Below are 18,750 nucleotides of genomic sequence, written 5' to 3' on the forward strand. Positions count from 1 at the left end.
CAGCAAGAAGAGTGCTGACCAGGCGGCTGCTGCTGATACTGAACTGCCCCCTTCTTAAGCTTTAAGTATATTTTTCTTTTCACGGCCTGCGTGCCGTTTGCTTTGTAATTACCCGGCCAGGGGGCCGGGGTTTTGAATATTCTGCTGGCCTTTTATGGCCGGCTCATTTTAATCAAATATTTTGTTTTTGTTCAAATTTGTCTAAGTATTTGAAATTTGCTCACTTGACCGACTGTTGTGTATGGCCAAACGTTAAGACAGGTAAGTATGCCGCCTATGCCCCTGGACGACTGGTTGTCTGTTTCCAGGATAGATGATCAGTCGGCCATTTTATCAATCGGTATTCGAACTCTTTATTCAATTTGACCAAGTAAATAGAATTACCTAGTAGCCAAGGAATTTAAGTAGGAAAACAAGCGGCGGGTACCGGTTGTTTCCCTTTATTGCCAATGTTGGCTTTAAACTCGTTATTTTTTAACCTAGCAAGAGTATTGGTTGAGAGCCTTTGTTTATTAAAAACAAGTGGACGACTCATACCTTTTAGGCTTCACACTAAGTTTGAGTGACTATTAAGTTAACATAGGAGTTACTTAGTCTTTGTCACAATCTTGATTGAGTAGTAGAGGTATCAGGCGGCGTAGGCCGGCTAGACCCCTTGATTCACCAATGTAAGCTATTAACTTAATAGGTTATCCAGTAGGAATAAGGGTTCGAGTGCCCTTGTTTGTTAAAAACAGGCGGACGACCCAAACTTTTTAGGTTCCATACCAAATTTGAAGGAGTGACTATGAGTTAACTTTGGAGTTACTCAGTCGCCGTCACTTTTGTTTGAGAAGTAGAGGTACCAGGCGGCGTACGCCGGCTAGACCCCTTGATTCGCCAATGTTTGTTGGCTATTAACTCAATAGGTACCCCCTGCATTTATCCCAAGTAATACAGGCGGTTATCTGACTCAGATGTCAACTGCTACCATTGGTTTGGTTAGTGATAGAGTTATCTTTGTCTCAAAAACGGCTACGTGGTTGCCCTTGGGGACAGTCGTATAGGTGCCGTGTAATTAGTTTATAGAACAATGTTCCACCCAAAAGGGAGCTGCTCTCTGCGACGAATTTCATCCGGAGGGATGCCGTCGGACGCCTGCTATGATGTTGGGACAGGTCGAATTAGTTTTTTAGTTTTGATCAGGTGGCTTGGCGCCTGGTCTGATCATTCGGCCGGTGGCCTTGGTAAGTTCTTGGTGAACGTAGGTGCTAAGTAAAAGAAGGGTAGCCGCCTGTTAGGTACAGGATCGGCCAGGCCCTTATCTTTTTAGCTAAGTATTGTGAGTAAAATACTCGATGGAGAGTAGCCGACTGTAAAGGAACAGACGGCATGCCCCTCTAAAGATAGTGAAACTCAATGGAGAGTAGCCGACTGTAAAGGTACAGACGGCATGCCCCTCGTAATACAATATTGAATAGTAAGTGCAAACTTTATTAAGTAGCTCTTTACTTTACATCATTCAGAAGAAATATTTTTTAAGGTTATCTACATTCCAGGTTCGAGGCAACGGTTGTCCGTCTGGTGTTTCCAGACGGTAGGTACCGTCCCTGACTTCCGCATAGATTCGGTAGGGTCCTTCCCAGTTGGGAGTTAGTTTTCCAGACTCATTGGCCCTACCAACTGCTTCCATTTTTCTAAGTACAAAGTCCCCTACTTTGAGTGGACGCCTGTGTACTTTCTTGTTGTATGATCTAGTCATTCTTAGGCGATAGATCTCATGGCGCAAAACAGCATTGCCCCTTTTTTCAGGAAGTGAGTCTAATGCCAGGCGCATAGCTTCCCAGTTTGCCTCTTCATCATATAGCATTACTCGAAGAGTCGGCTCGTAGTGTTCTATTGGAAGAACAGCTTCTGCACCATAAGTTAGGAGGAAGGGAGTTTCTCCAGTTGCCCCTTTTTCAGTCGTCCTAATGGCCCAAAGAACATGTGGTAGTTCATCTGCCCATAGGCCGCCTGCTCGTTCAATCTTTTTCTTGAGACCGTCTGAGATGATTTTATTAAAGGCTTCTACCTGGCCGTTTGCTTGTGGACGGCCGACAGATGCAAAGTAATGTGCAATTCCTTGGTCTCCCAACCAGCTTTTGAGAACAGGCGTCTCAAATTGGGGGCCATTATCAAAAACCATAGACATGGGAACCCCGAACCGAGTGATGACGTTTTTCCAAATGAATGAAATTACATCTTTCGTCTTGATTCCCTTTACAGCCTCCGCCTCTACCCATTTAGTGAAGTAGTCAACGGCAACAAGTATGTACCTTCTGCCGCCTGTAGCAGGCGTATATGGCCCCAGAATGTCCATGCCCCACTTAGCAAACGGTAGTGGGCTGTGAATGGTAGTGAGGTCAGTAGCCGGACGGTGAATTAATTTGCCAAACCTTTGGCACTTGTCACATTTTTTCACCATCTCCATTGCATCTGCTTCCAAAGTAGGCCAAAAGTAACCCTGCCGCCTTGTCCTTTGAGCAAGCATCCTACCACCTATATGGGAAGCGCAGAAACCAGAGTGAAGATCATCTAGTATCTCTCGTCCCTTTCAGGAGTAACACACTTTAAGAAGGGTTGAAGGTGCCCCCTCTTGTGAAGTTCTCCCTGTATCATTTCAAAACAGGAGGCTCGTTTTTTCAGTGCTGCCGCCTGTTGAGGATCATCCGGCAGTGTACCGTTTGTCAGATATGCCCTGATTGAATCCATCCAGGTTGAGCTTCTGTCTAGAATTCCAATAGGATTTTCCTCGATGCTTCTCTTCTCCATTACTTCCCAAAACACAGTCCGAGGAGTATCGGAGGAGGCGGATGATGCTAATTTCGAAAGTGCATCTGCCTGGTTGTTTTCTGATCTCGGCACTTGGATCAGATGGAAATCCTCAAGGGAGCCGACTGCTTGTCGGACCGCCTGTAAATACTTGATCATGGCCGGATGTGTTGCTTCGTATTCGCCATTGTACTGACTCACTATCAGTTGTGAATCAGAACAGGCGTCTATTTTCCTTGCCCCTGCCGCCTTACACATGCGGATCCCGGCTAGTAAAGCTTCATATTCTGCCTCATTGTTTGAAGCCTGGAAACTGAAGCGTAGAGCATACTCGAACCTGTCGCCCTCTGGAGATTGACATACGACGCCTGCTCCACAACCGTTTGAAGTGGAGCTTCCGTCCACATATACCTTCCAGACTTGGTCTGGAACTTGAGAGTCAGGAGGACGGGTCATCTCTACAATAAAGTCAGCAAAGGCTTGCCCCTTCACTGCTTTTCTAGGCTCGAAAGTAACTTCGAGACTCTGCATTTCTATGGCCCATTTGATCATTCGTCCGGAGGACTCCATGGTGGTAAGGGGCCGCTTGATCGGTTGGTCGGTATACACGACGACTGCATGTGCCAGAAAGTAGGGCTTCAATTTTTTAACAGCCATGAAGAGTGCAAGACCAAATTTCTCCACTAGGGGATACCTCAACTCGGCATTTTTCAGTACGTGACTGACAAAGTAGACCGGAAGTTGACAGCCGTCCCTTTCAGCAAGGAGCACCGCGCTTAACGCATGATCAGAGACGGCCAGGTACATGTACAGATTTTCTTTGGGCAAAGGGCTGACCAGCCTCGGCAAGGAATGCAAGTGAACCTTTAATTTCTGGAAGGCGGCCTCAGCATCCGGCCCCCATTCAAACCTTGCCTTTTTCTTAATTGCCTGGAAAAAGTATAGGCATTTGTCGCCTGATCGGCTTAGGAATCTTCCCAAGGCCGCCAGACAACCTGTTAACTTCTGAACCTCTCGAACGGTACGAGGCGACTGCATGTCAATGACCGCCTGTACCTTCTCGGGGTTCGCCTCTATTCCTCTCTGGTTGATAAGGAATCCGAGAAATTTCCCAGACTCAACTCCAAATACACATTTCTTGGGATTGAGCATGACATGGTGCCGCCTGAGTGTGGCGAAAGTTTCTCGGAGGTCCGTCAGATGATCTTTCTGAAGTTTAGTCTTGACAATCATATCATCAATGTATGCCTCGACGTTTCTCCCAATCTGATCAAAGAACACTGTGTTTATCATTCGTTGGAAGGTAGCCGGAGCATTCTTAAGACCAAACGGCATGACCGTGTAACAGTATAATCCCTGATCAGTGACGAAGGCCGTCTTCTCCTGATCTTTCTTCCACAAAGGAATTTGATGAAAACCAGAATAGGCGTCCATAAAACTCATCAAGGCATGGCCGGCTGTTGAGTCGACCAGGTTATCAATTTTAGGCAGAGGGTAACTGTCTTTGGGGCACGCCTTGTTCAAGTCTGTGTAGTCTACACACATTCGCCAGGTGCCATTCGGCTTTTTAACAAGTACCACATTTGCAACCCAATCTGGGAAGTAACATTGCCGAATGAACCCTGCATCAAGTAATTTTTTGACTTCGGCGGCTGCCGCCTGACCTCTTTCTTCACCATGGTTCCGTTTCTTTTGTCGTACCGGCTTCTTTTTCGGATCCACAGCGAGTTTGTGTACTGCCAGATCAGGACTAATGCCTGGCATTTCATGGACTTCAAATGCAAAGATGTCCTTGTATTCTTTCAACAGGTTGTGAAAGTCGTCACCAAGGTTTCTCAGAGCAGTCGTCCCTACCTTGACTGTTCGGTCAGGATGGGAGTCGTCTAATATCAGGTCCGCATGTTCACCAGCCGGCTGAGGGCGGAACTCATCCGGCCGGTCCTCTGCCAATGATTGCTATTTTCTTGCTTTTCTTGCGGACTCAGTCTGGAGTGCCTTTCTCTTTTTGTCGCCTGTTTCTTGAACAGGCGCACTTTCCTTGACATTGTCAAGGTCTGTTTTTTCTCCACTTGACCCAGTGGCCATAACAGTGGGCTTGACATCCGAGAGATAGCACTCTCGGGCCATCCTCTGATCTCCCCTAAGGGAGCCGACTGTTCCATTGTCCCTTTCAAACTTAAGCAGCATAAGTGACGGGATTATAACAGCCTTGGAATTATTCAGGGTTGGTCGACCCAGAATCATGTTGTAGGCAGAGAGTTCCTCTACCACTAGGAACCGGACTACCATGTGTCGTCCTTCCCCTTTTTCGCCCAGGCGGATGGGTAGATCTACTCGTCCCAGTGGGTGGACGACTCCTCCCCCAAACCCTATTAAAGGGTGGGAGGCCGGATGTATGCAGTCCGTCTGATATTTCAGTTTTGATAGACATTTGCTGCTGATGAGATCTGAAGAGCTCCCGGTATCTATGAGGATTCGACCAACTCTCTGGTTGGCCACTTTACATTCAATAACGAGAGGGTCGTCATGCGGCCCCCTTATTCCTCCTAGATCCTCTTCAGTGATGACAATCTCAGGAAATGTATATTTGGACGGGTCAAAGCAAACGTTCACAGATGCTCGGCACCTGCTAGAGCAGAAGAAGAGTGACCGATTATCAGAGTCGGCTTCTACTTCAAATTTTCAGGACAATTTGCGAAACGCCTCGATGAGGCCAACTCAGTCGTACCATGAGAGTCAGTCAGGCGGCACCTCCCGTCAGTCCGACTTTCATAGTGCCCAGGCGGTACCAAACTTACCATTTGTGCCGCAACAACAGTATTTTATGCAGCCACCTCCATTTGGTGGACCTGATGCAAAAAACGTCCAACCTATGGACTGGCAGCTACGGCTGCTTAGACTTGGTGAACAGACGTCGGCCTTCTCCAAGGAAATTACTGAAGCCGCTCAGCCGGCCAAAGTAAAAAATGTTTTAGTAGGCGCCTATGATGGCACTACTAACCCGGAAGACCATCTGATGGCATTCACCAACCTGATGTACCTTCAAGGGTTGGATGATCCCACTTGGTGCAAGTGTTTCCCAGCGACTCTCAAGGGAATTGCACAGCAATGGTTCGGCAACCTGCCGACTGGTTGTGTAAACAGCTTCAGGACGCTTGCTTACTTATTTGCCTCCAACTTCGCAATGAACATCCCTGCGAAGAAAACGACCCTTGATTTGGGAACAATTCAGCAGGGTGAAAAGGAGGGGCTTCGTTCCTACATCAGGCGGTTCAACCTGATGAGAATACAGATTCAAGGGTTACCGGATGAGGTAGCTTATACTGACTTTTTTAGAGGTCTCAAAGACGGGTCTACCTTCAAATTTGATTTAGTTCGAAAAAGGGTGGCGACTCTTCAAGAGGCCTTGATTGAAGCAGAAGCCTATATACAGGCGACTGATCTGTGTACGATGAAACAGTCGGACGGGAAGAGGTTCGACAATAGAGAGGGACGACAGAAACAATCGTCCAACAAGGATGAAAAAAGAAAAGGGGTCTGGGCGGCTGATTCCTCTAAACAGCCGGCCCAGAAAAAGAAAAAAGAATTCAAACCATACTCCCCAAAATATGTGTTTAACAAGGATAACCAGTTTATCCTAAAAGAAATAAAGGGACGGCTCTCAATTGAGAAGCCGCTCCCCATGAAGGGTTCTGCGAGCAACCGGAACCAAGACAAAATCTGTGCTTATCATGATGACATTGGTCATCACACCAATGACTGCATCAGTCTCATGCGGCCCCCTTATTCCTCCTAGATCCTCTTCAGTGATGACAATCTCAGGAAATGTATATTTGGACGGTCGTTCTTGGTGAACGGAATTTACATCTAACCGCCTTATATTATCTTTGTTGCCCCTAATAGTGGGGCCGCCTCCTGAGAAGCCGCCTGCAATGGTGTAGACGACTGCATCATCTGTATCAGAACTGTCGGCCTGCTGATTCTTTTTGGCCGACTGCTTTTTTGAGGAAGTGTTTCCCGCAGATTTCTTGACATAAGTGTCAAGATCACCTTGATCAGCCAATCGGTCTAGGTACCGCATGAGACTGATGCAGTCATTGGTGTGATGACCAATGTCATCATGATAAGCACAGATTTTGTCTTGGTTCCGGTTGCTCGCAGAACCCTTCATGGGGAGCGGCTTCTCAATTGAGAGCCGTCCCTTTATTTCTTTTAGGATAAACTGGTTATCCTTGTTAAACACATATTTTGGGGAGTATGGTTTGAATTCTTTTTTCTTTTTCTGGGCCGGCTGTTTAGAGGAATCAGCCGCCCAGACCCCTTTTCTTTTTTCATCCTTGTTGGACGACTGTTTCTGTCGTCCCTCTCTATTGTCGAACCTCTTCCCGTCCGACTGTTTCATCGTACACAGATCAGTCGCCTGTATATAGGCTTCTGCTTCAATCAAGGCCTCTTGAAGAGTCGCCACCCTTTTTCGAACTAAATCAAATTTGAAGGTAGACCCGTCTTTGAGACCTCTAAAAAAGTCAGTATAAGCTACCTCATCCGGTAACCCTTGAATCTGTATTCTCATCAGGTTGAACCGCCTGATGTAGGAACGAAGCCCCTCCTTTTCACCCTGCTGAATTGTTCCCAAATCAAGGGTCGTTTTCTTCGCAGGGATGTTCATTGCGAAGTTGGAGGCAAATAAGTAAGCAAGCGTCCTGAAGCTGTTTACACAACCAGTCGGCAGGTTGCCGAACCATTGCTGTGCAATTCCCTTGAGAGTCGCTGGGAAACACTTGCACCAAGTGGGATCATCCAACCCTTGAAGGTACATCAGGTTGGTGAATGCCATCAGATGGTCTTCCGGGTTAGTAGTGCCATCATAGGCGCCTACTAAAACATTTTTTACTTTGGCCGGCTGAGCGGCTTCAGTAATTTCCTTGGAGAAGGTCGACGGCTGTTCACCAAGTCTAAGCAGCCGTAGCTGCCAGTCCATAGGTTGGACGTTTTTTGCTGCAGGTCCACCAAATGGAGGTGGCTGCATAAAATACTGTTGTTGCGGCACAAATGGTAAGTTTGGTACCGCCTGGGCACTATGAAAGTCGGACTGACGGGAGGTGCCGCCTGACTGACTCTCATGGTACGACTGAGTTGGCCTCATCGAGGCGTTTCGCAAACTGTCCTGAAAATTTGAAGTAGAAGCCGACTCTGATAATCGGTCACTCTTCTTCTGCTCTAGCAGGTGCCGAGCATCTGTGAACGTTTGCTTTGACCCGTCCGCCTGAATATGACGAACCGGTTTCCTATTTCCCGTAGGGTAACGGAATTTTGTGAAATCAAGAGCAGACGGTTCCCGCTTCTTGGATTTAGGATGGGGAGTCGCCTCTCGCCCTTGAACTGGCTTCCTCCTCAGTGAAGTGGAAGGTTTCTTGGCCGACTGCTCTTTGACTGAAGCAGGCGGTTTTTTGTTGATCAACTCTTGGATCTCTCCCTTGAAGTCCCTCATGAAGGTCATGAGTTCGTTCCTTGTGATGGGAGCAGACCCATCAGTCGGCTGTTGCCGAGCAAGCGGTGCGCCTGCTGGCTCGCTTCCTGTTTGAAGATACTCCCGTTCCCTTATTTCAGTATGACGGGTACGGCGGGCCCTTAGGGTCCCGTCTGGAGCTGTATGAGTTTCAACTTCAAATTCACTTTCGGTATCATGGTCCGACTGAACTTGAGGGTCGTCTAGGGGACGCCTCTCTTCTGGAGTCGGTACAGACTTGGATGCCATCTCTGAAGTACTCTCCCCACAGACGGCGCCAAATGTTTCGGGGTTTTCTGATGTCCTGCGGGAGAGTTACAATTCCGAGACTGGAACCGGACGCCTGTACCTGCAAAATAACGGAGACTCCTGAGAGCTCCGCCTCCAACGGTCAAGTTAGTACCTGATTAAGGAGTAACCAATACAGAAATTAAAGTAATCAGATCTCTCTAGGTGAGAGTGCTTAGTGATGGTAATCTGCGTTGTTAGCGAGATTAGCCAGTTGTTAATAAGTCTGTTCTTCTCTGCTTGATCTCTTAATTATTCGGGTGTTTGATTAATGAGGATTAATCGAGTATTTATAGCCTTGGGAAGCGTGCAACTCTTTAGGTTTAAGGTAAACCTAGGGCTGATCGGGCCTCTAGACTGAATTGGGCCTTGATGGCCGGTTGTCCCACTTGGCATGGGTGGACACGTGGCGTGTCTTAAGTGGTCCGTGGAGGACGTATCTGTGACTGACACGTGGCAAGCTCCTGTTGGCCTTCGTGAAGGACACGTGGCGGAACCTGGTTGGTCCACTTGTCAGACGGTGATTGGTGGATAAAAATCCCCTAATCATATACGATGATTTGTATATTCGATACCGATACATGAAATGATCTGAGTTATAACCAATTAGATATGAAATCACACTCAATATAACTATGGTAAACCTATTTACAACCCGATATGTCCAAAATTGGATATGACCTGTTACGATTACAAACGCGACATAATACCAACCAAATTGAACTCACAGTCTAGTTTTTTTAGTTGATCCAAATTGCTAGCCGATTAACCAGTTTCGACCAACCCTATTTTGAATTTTTATCCAATTAATTAACCTGACCCGATTATGACTTAATCCAATTGAAGCCAACAAAAGTTGTTTCAACCCAACCTGATTATGATGTGACTTGATTACAACTCAACCCGATTATAACACTTGGGTTGAAACTATATAATAAATAGCTGAAATAACCTGATAATTTTCAAAACAAACCAAAACTAACCCGCTAGCCAAAGGAATCCATTTCAATTCGGACCGCTTCAAAACAAGGCTATTTCAGTTTAACCTAAAACTGAATTGTCAACCTAAATTGATAGTGTGTTATCAGATATTTTATGATCTAAGCATGTTTAACAAGTTTTCACCTCAAAAATTACATGGCCCCCCTGGACAAAGAACATGAAGTCATTCATTCTTTTGGGTTTGAATTTTACGAAGTACTTCCTTTGTTTCGTTTTTACTTGCAACACTTTTTAGACACGTAGTTTTGGAGATCATTAGTAAAGGTAAATGAGTGATTTTATCAAAATAGTTTTAACACGAGAAATAGAGTAGGACTAAGTATCATGTGTAAAAACATATTTTAAATAAATTTGTCCGTTTACACTATATAATCTCGACCTTAAAACGCGTGTCACATTGTTGTGTCGCAGGTTATAAAAACGGAGGAAGTATTATGTTTTTTCATCATGTTATGATTTGCTTCGTACTACATGTATTTTTATGAATGTAAATTAGACATGCTCTATAAGTTTGATCTATAATGTTCTTTAGCATTATATTCTTAAAATTTAAACCACATGTTCATTACTCTATGTTGGGTTTTAAATGCCCACTATAACAATCGTCTTCCTAGGATTCCTATCTAGAATTCTTTTGCGAAGAACATTATAAAAAGGTGTATAATGAGATGTGAGTTCATAAGCTGGGCATGGATTTTCTGTTACATCACTATGTATGTAATATCTCTGATATAAGATCTTGTCAAAAAAAAAAAAAACCATTTATATAAGATATTTATTGAAGTTTTTATAAAGGGAAACAAAAGGAAAATATCTTTAATAAAAGCCATGCAATCAATTGTCTAGTTCGTATAACCTTTCACCCATAAAAAGTTTTATAAGCACTTGGGTATAAGGTGTTTTTTTGGGCATTTTCTGCTCATTATATAATTTTTTGACTCAAAATATTAAAATATTAAAAAAAAAGTATCAAATGAGCTAAAGGCATGGTGCTAGTATCATGTTTTATTTTGAAACGTAATACTAGACACATTGGTAAGACTATTTCATCCAATATATTACCTCTGTTTCTGAAAGTTTGATTCACTTATTATTTATATGGTCAAAATAAAATAACTTTGACCACATTTTATGAACTATATAGTGTAAATAAATTAGCATGTGAGATCATATTAGATTTCCCTTATTATAAATAATCCAAATATCAACTTCTTACAAATTTCACTTATACACAACCGGAGTTATTCATGGTCAAAGATGTTCATTGGAGACTGCGCAATTATAAAGTGAGTCGAATTTTCATGAACGGAGGGAGTATTACTTACTTTCTAGGACATTTTGACTTTTACCGCCTGTTATTTGAAACCACTTTAAGGTTGTGCTAAATATGAAGTACATCCATTCAAAAAAAGAAAAAAAAATGATGTACATGATTAATTTTGCTGGCGTAATAAATTACTTCCTCTATTCTTTTTTACTTGACCTATTTCTTTTATCACACTTGTCAATGCAAAACTTTAACGATCAATAACTTTAATTCCCCATAAGTAAATATTATAAAAGTTATATATTATGATATTACTTATTGAGACGAATTCATAAAGATCTCACATGAATATGTTTTTCCTTACATATTATTCACAAAAGACGGTCAAAGGAGGCGTGGTAAATATTGTAAAAGTCAAAGTAGATCAAGTAAAAAAGAACGGAGGAAGTAATAACTATATTAAAGATCCGAAGCTATTTACCCTACCTATTATTATTAGGGTTAGCTGGTTGGCGCTTTAAATGATCACTGCATAGACCGAAAGTTCACCCCCATGATTCTCTATTGGCCCCATTTCAATCACTTGTTAGAGCATAAAATTTACTAGTAGGTGTTTTTTTCAAGTACCCCAAAAGTTTAGATTTGTATCACAATTCACAAAGTGTAAAACATTTTAGTCAAAGAGAAACTGAACAAGCTTGATACGAGGATATGAATCTGTGCTCATATCAACTTTTGTAGCTTTCACGAGGGACACATCTTCTACCACTATCATAAGAATTTGAGACAAGTGACTTAGAATTTAACTTTATGGATGAGATATTATTATACAGGGTTTAAGCTCCCACAATATATTAGATCCATCGATAATAAATAATAGAAAGGGTAACGTCTTTTATGTAATTTAGTTTTGTAAGCAAAGTGTTATACTCGTGTCAATATTCATGGAGGCGGAACATTATTTCTAAAGCATGTGCATAAAAATGAGTGTAGGTGTACAGTGCATGCGTGTGCATATAGCACACCCGAGTGTATAATGAAAATTCTATTGTCCAAGGGTAGTAATGTTAGAACATAAGGCAACTAGCTAGGTCCATTTCAGTGGCACCTTTTTGAAAAACTTTTCAACACCATTGAATAATACTGTTGGTGTTCATTTCTTCTCAGAATTATTTTGCTACAAACATATTATTTGACTCTAGGGAAGTTAGTAAGGCGGCTCTGTGTAAGATACACCACTTTGAATGTTGATTATGAATTAACATGAACTGGTGAAATAGGAATCAGAATCTCTAACACCGATCACATATATTGGACTGATACATAGCTTGTTATAGTTAGTATCCATACATATATTCCAAGTGATCATTCGCGATAAAGACTTGACTTGGTCGGCACAGGATCAAGGGTATTCTTGATTAGTTGATTCTAACCTCATCACAGTTTGCCAAATGGGGATCTCTTCAAATTTACTATAATTTGCATCTCTTTTACCAACTTAAATACCATGAAGCTTTTCGCTTTCATCTCTATGATCAGGATCTGAGTACTTTCTGTCTCTGAACTCACAGCATGGAGGTTTAGTTAAGGCCTTGCTCTTTGCTTGACTACTTGTTACAGATTAATAGTGTTTCCCTGCTCAACTCAAAATGCGCGAGTAAAGCTGCTGCCTTTCACTTCCATGATCTTTGTTTGACTCATAATGCAGCAGCAGTACAACGAAATTTTTTGGATATGATTCACTTACTTTTCTGTCTTAGACTCTTAGTTTAGTTAGATAATTTGTTTAGATGATACATTTACATTTTGTTTAGGCCAAGAACTGTGCATCTAAGTTGAAGCCTTAGTGGCCAAGGATAGGGTCATCGCGCAAAGCCTGCTGCACCAGACATTAGGTTCGAAATGGAAACAGTCAACAGACTTGCAAACATCAACTTAAATTGTAACAGACTTACAGCCATCATCATCTAAGATAAATAGTCTCATTAGTACTAGTCCACACGTGTGTTAGAGACCAAAAGTCAATTTGTTAGATTAGTTTTCGACTTTAGAATTCACATTAGTAAAAGTACTTCATGATTTATGGTTGGGACTTACATTTCGAAGTGCAGCAAATAACAGTGCCAAACCCAAAGACTTCTTCTCTAAGATGGGACTATCTATTGATTAGCTTTAGTTTCCTTTTATTGGGTTTTAAACTACTTCATCCCTGTCATTCTGTTTTGGTGTATTCAGAATATTTTCTCACTACCAATCTGTGGTTTAAAATAAAGCATTTTCGATAGGATTTTTCACAAAAGATTATAGATAGGAATCCTAGGAAAGGCGGTCTCAATGAAGTTTCATGATATGAGTATTCTGTTACAAGTTTCCACCCATAAGAAGAAAAAGGAAAACATAATATTAATAATTGTGCCTTTCTAGCTAGATAAATTACTTTATTATGCCTTTTTGATCTGCTTTTTGCATCTAAAACGTGTGTGTTAGGGAAGGAAAGCTAGCCAAACAGTTCAGATTGCTTCCCTTTTGGTAGGTTGTATGTCAACAAATGACAGTTAAAGATATGATTATATGTGATTGTAGCAAGTTTGAATGAAGTCAATGCTTGTCAACCTCTAAATATTATATTTTCTGTCAATGGATGTAATAGAAAATTCTAGAGGGAAAGAAGAATTGGTGATTTAACTGCAATACCATGTCAAAAGACCAATTGAACTTGATAGTTGAAAAAGCTCCATCTTGGGTATACTCTATCATGACCCTTCACATGAGGGTCTGCCTTTGGGCTTGAAGAGTGGATGCAGATGAACTTCGACTCAATGCATTATATTCTACTTTAGAAAGGACGGGTTGGTGACATTTGAATTTGTAACCTTCTTGTCAGGCCACGACACCACATGTCAGAAGGCCAACTAAACCAAAAGTTAAAAATGATAGTTAAAGCCCCCATAATTAGTTTTATATACTCTTTCATAACATTTTTTTTTTTTTTTTTAATTTATTATTATTATTTTTTTGACAAGTCTTTCATAACATTAGCATAAGTGTATGACAATGAATATATAGGGAGTATCATCAAGCAATTAATGATGCAAAATTAGTTAATGGGAGTTAGAGAAGTGTGAGGAGAAGACAGTTGAATTATACTGAATTCAATTTCTGCAGCTTTCTGAAAGAACATATCCTCTAGCATTACTATTAAGTATAGAGATATGTGACTTAATATGAGTGACAAAGACTTTTGGGTCATTATATATACTTCACTTTTGATGTTCAGTCAGTCTCCAGTATAGCTACTTTTGTTTTGTGTTAGCTGAAGTTAGTGAGGCAGGTCAGTGAAAAAACATCAGTTTAAGCGATAATTATGAGCTAACTTATACTCTTATACTAGTGCAGTCAGAATCAGGACCTTTCACAGTGATCACATAAGGAAGGATGAGTAAATGGTCTGTTATTAATAGTTTCTGTTTGGGTCCAATTTACTTCAATTGGGCCGATCCATAAATGATTTAATTACAAAGCCCAGAGGAAGGTTCAACTCTCCAAATAATTGCCAAGTCGGTCAAGGCCCAATCAACGTGGCAAACCCACTTGATTTAAGGTCCATTTATCTATTAAGCAAAGGTATAAAAGCCTTCAATCTTCTCTCTCTACATTCATTCAATTCAAGTCTCAAGAAATTAATACTCTTGCTTAGCTTTCTCCCTCGAAACACTGTATTGACTTCGGCATCGGAGGGGCCTTCCTTGGCACAACCCCCGAGGCCAGTTTACGTGTGTGTGCTGTCCAAGAAACCCTCGTCTCAGTCATCACCCAGACCGAGACCAGTCTCCGGCCCACAGAAAAGGACCCAGCCGAAGGTCCTATTGTTTTTACCCGAAATAATTTGGCGCCATCTATGGGGAAGACATTCAAAAGTAAGCCAAAAATCAATCGATCTTAGCAAAAAAATGACTAAGAGTGGTAAGAGTGCCAAGAATACTAAAAAAAACGACCCTTCCTCTTCGAGGAAAGGTCCAATTCCGGTGAGAAGGAATACACTTGTTCCTCCATCACCAGAACCTTCTTCTTCTTCGAAAGCTCCCTCTTCCCCGGAAAGGGCAGCGCCGGAGGGGTCACCATCCCATCATACTCGCCAGCCAACCAGCTCATATTGGCCGAGTCAGTCTAATGCTAAGAGTTCCCCTCGAAGTTTCCATTCTCGGTCTCAGCCGAGAACAACTCCTCAAACAGGGCCCTCTATAGAGGAAGTGGCATGAGCCGTCGCGGTATTCATGGACCTCATGAAGGCCCAAGGAGGCAACTTTCCACCACCCCGTGACCACTCGCCTCTTCCGCCGAGAAACTTGAGAAGGAGGACCGGCCAAGAGGAAAGTGGACGAGCTCCATCCGACAAGGAGCTCGGGGATAAATGGGAGGAGGACACTTGGAGGACTAAGCGGGAGGGGAAAAAGAATCCTCAGTTCTTCGAAAATTCCGAAACCCAAAACTCCCGAAGCTACAAAAGCAACAACACCACCTCAGCGTGGCAAGAGCCTGCTCGCAGAAACGTTCACAAATGTCTCGGCTCAAGGGAGGTGAGTGTGCACAGTCGCCTCACCTACCCCGAGGGAACTGAGCCTTGTCCCGAATCGTCCCAGTCGAGGATGAAAACTACTTCAACCTCTCTGAGAGGGAGGAGCGAGGTCCCGTCGGCTAGACATAAGAGAAAGGCTGTGATGGTTCCCACCAGCTCACCCTTCCAAAGCTGGATTTTTTAAGAGCATGTGCCGACGGTGAAAATCCCGGCCCACATAACTTATGACGGTACTTCGGACCCAAAGGACCACATTTCCTCTTACGAGGGGCACATGTATCTAAACCCCAAGTCCGAAGCGACCTGGTGCAAATATATTTCCCGACCACCCTTAAAGGTGTTGCACAAGCGTGGATCACCAAGGGAGTAAAGGAAGGCTCGATAACCGGTTGGAAAGATCTTTCTAACAAGTTCAAGAGCAAGTTTTCTAAGGCAAACCGCCGGGAGAAGACAACTGCAGAACTGATGAGTCTGCAGCAAGGGGAGGACGAGAGCCTCCGAGACTATCTGACTCGCTTCAACAACGAGTCGTCCAAAATTACAAGTCTGGACCAAGGGCTAGTCATTTTCGCATTGCAAAACAGGGTGCAGGATGGAAAGTTCCTTGACTTCATGGTCATGTATCCCCCGCAGACCTTGGAGGAAGCTCTGGATGCTTTGGATATGTACATCCGATCCGACGAATGGAACAAAACCAAATCCCAGTCTCAATCCGGGGCTGGGAAGACAAAGGGACATCAGTCCAAAAGCTAGAGCTAGAGGAAAGGGAAGGCGAAAGCCTTAGAACCATCCTCGGTTCCGGAGTTGAAGAAAGAAAAAACCCCAATCGTGGGGAAATATGAATCATACACTCCTCTCACCCTTCCACGTGCTAAGATCTACAACATAACGAAGGACGAGTAGAAGTACAAAAAGCCGAGGCCACTGCTATCGTGGCATCAGCAGAAAAACAAGGACCGATGGTGTGAATTCCATGAGTCTCCTGGACTTACACCGAGGACTGTATCCAGCTGGGCGATCAGATTGAGGATATGGTCCGAAAAGGTTACTTGAAAAAATATCTCGCGGATCGCTGCGAAGAAAAAAAAGCCGAGAAAGATTCTCGGCAAGAACTGGATTTCCCCCGGATAAAAGACAAGCTGCAGGACAAAGACAACCCCGACATCCTTGTCATTTCCAGAGGAACAAGCTCTCGGAAAGCGCGAAAACGCCACTTGAGGGGCTTAACCCATCAAGTGAACCATGCTGATATCCGAGCACCCCAGTCTCCGGTGCCGAACTTTACGTTCACAGCCGAAGATTGCCGGGGGGTGGCATAACCCATGATGACTTGCTGGTGATCCTCACAGGGATCGCAAACCACAACGTCTGGCGAACTCTCGTCGACGGCGGAAGTGGTGCGAATATCCTCTTCCGAGAGGCTTACGACCAGCTGAAGTTGAGGACCAAGCACCTGACTTCGGTACCCTACCCGGTATCTTGATTCAATGGGTCTGCAACATATCCGGACGGGAAAATTACCCTTCCCATCACCATCGGCAGAGATCGAGCAGCCCGGAACATCATGGCTGAATTTTTGGTCATGGACGTTCCGTCTGTATACAACGTGATTATGGGGAGACCCATAATTCACGAGATCCAAGGAGTAGTCTCAACGTACCATCAAATGATGATATACGTTTCAAACGAGGGACACTCCGAAAGAATTCAGGGCAGCCAAAAGGAGGCCCGAAGATGCAACTACCTCAAGCCATCCAAAAGTCGTCGTGACGACAAGGATGATGAGGAAGAAAAAAGAGAAAAAGACCGATGCACAAAGAACCCTAAAGGCTTAAGTGTTTTGGCCCAAGGCGACCCAGCACGAGAAAGATCTTTGGGGAAAGAACACTATTAGAAAAACAGGCAAATTCCAACGGACACGAAATTCCGTCGGAAAAAGCATAATTTCCGACGGATTTATGTTCCGTCGGATATTTTCGACGAATTCAAAAAATCCGTAGGAACTCCGTTGGAAATTTCCGACGAAAATAAATTCCGTCGAAATATGTGTGCTTTTCGACGGAATTTTCCGTCAGAATTTTCCGTCGGAATTTACAATTTCCGACGGATTTTTAGTCCGTCGGAAATTTCAGACGGAATTTTCCATCAGAATATAATTAAAATAAAAATTAAAAGCCTTTTACCAAACCTTACCCAATAAAAAAGCCGGTTCCCTTTCTGCTCATACCTAAGGCGCCCCTCTTTCTCTCTCCTCTTCTCCTCTTTCTCCTTCCTCTCCTTCTGCTTTTCTCTTCTCCTTCTCTTTCTCTCTCCTCTTCTTCTTCGTTGCTCTTCTCCTCCTTCTTTTTCTCTCTTCTCTTTCCTCTTTTTCTCCTTCGTTGCTCTTCTCCTCCTACTTTCCTCTTCTTCGTTGCCGTGCTTTCAGAGATCGAGTAATGGTTATTCTGGTCAAATTCGACCATGAAACCTCTATATCTAGAGGTTTTATGGTCGAATTTGGCCATATTAAACCAAATTCAAGGTGATTCAAAGCATTGTAAAGGTATGTTTTTTTTTTTTTTTTTTTTTTTTACACATTCTTCGTTGGTCGGTTGTGGTTTTGGGCGGTTGTGGGTGGTTTTTGGTGGGTAGTTGGTTGGAATAGGTAAGGTTAGGGTGGTGGTTCTGGGTTTTGTTTGGGTGGGTTTAGGTGATAGATGGTGGGTCGTGGGTGGTTTAAGGTGGGTGGGTTCGAATTAGGTGGGTTTAGATGATGGGTCGTGGGTTCGAATTAGGTGGGTTAATTGGGTGGTTTAAGGTGGGTGGGTTCGAAATTTAAAGGTATGTTGGTTAAGGTGGTGGGTCTAGTGGGTGGGTTCGGGTTAAGGTTAGGTGGGTTAAGGTGATGGGTGGATTCAGGTTAGGTGGATTAAGGTGGTGGATTAGGGTTAGGTGGGTTTGGTGTGTGGGTTCAGGTTAAGGTGGTGCGACTGGTGGGTTAAGGTGGTGCTGGTGGGTGGTGTGGGCTGGTTAAGGTGGTGCGGGTGGGTAGTGTGGGTTGGTCAGGGGGGCTGGCGGGTTAAGGTTGTGCAGGTGGGTGGTGTAGGATGGTGGTGGGGGACTTTTTTTTTTTGTTTTTTTTAAAGCATTTTCCGACGGAATTTACGTCGGAAATTTCCCACAGACTTTTTCGGTGCCGGAAATCCTCTTCCGACGAACTAATTCCGACGGAATTTCCGTCGAAAAAGGTCATTTTTCCTACAAAACTCTATCCGACAACGAGTTCCGACGGAATTTCCATCAGAAACGTGTTTTTAGATGAAATTTAGGGTGCTT

This window comes from Chenopodium quinoa, unplaced genomic scaffold, assembly GCF_001683475.1.
Source record: "Chenopodium quinoa cultivar QQ74 unplaced genomic scaffold, ASM168347v1, whole genome shotgun sequence".
Lineage (NCBI taxonomy): Eukaryota > Viridiplantae > Streptophyta > Magnoliopsida > Caryophyllales > Amaranthaceae > Chenopodium > Chenopodium quinoa.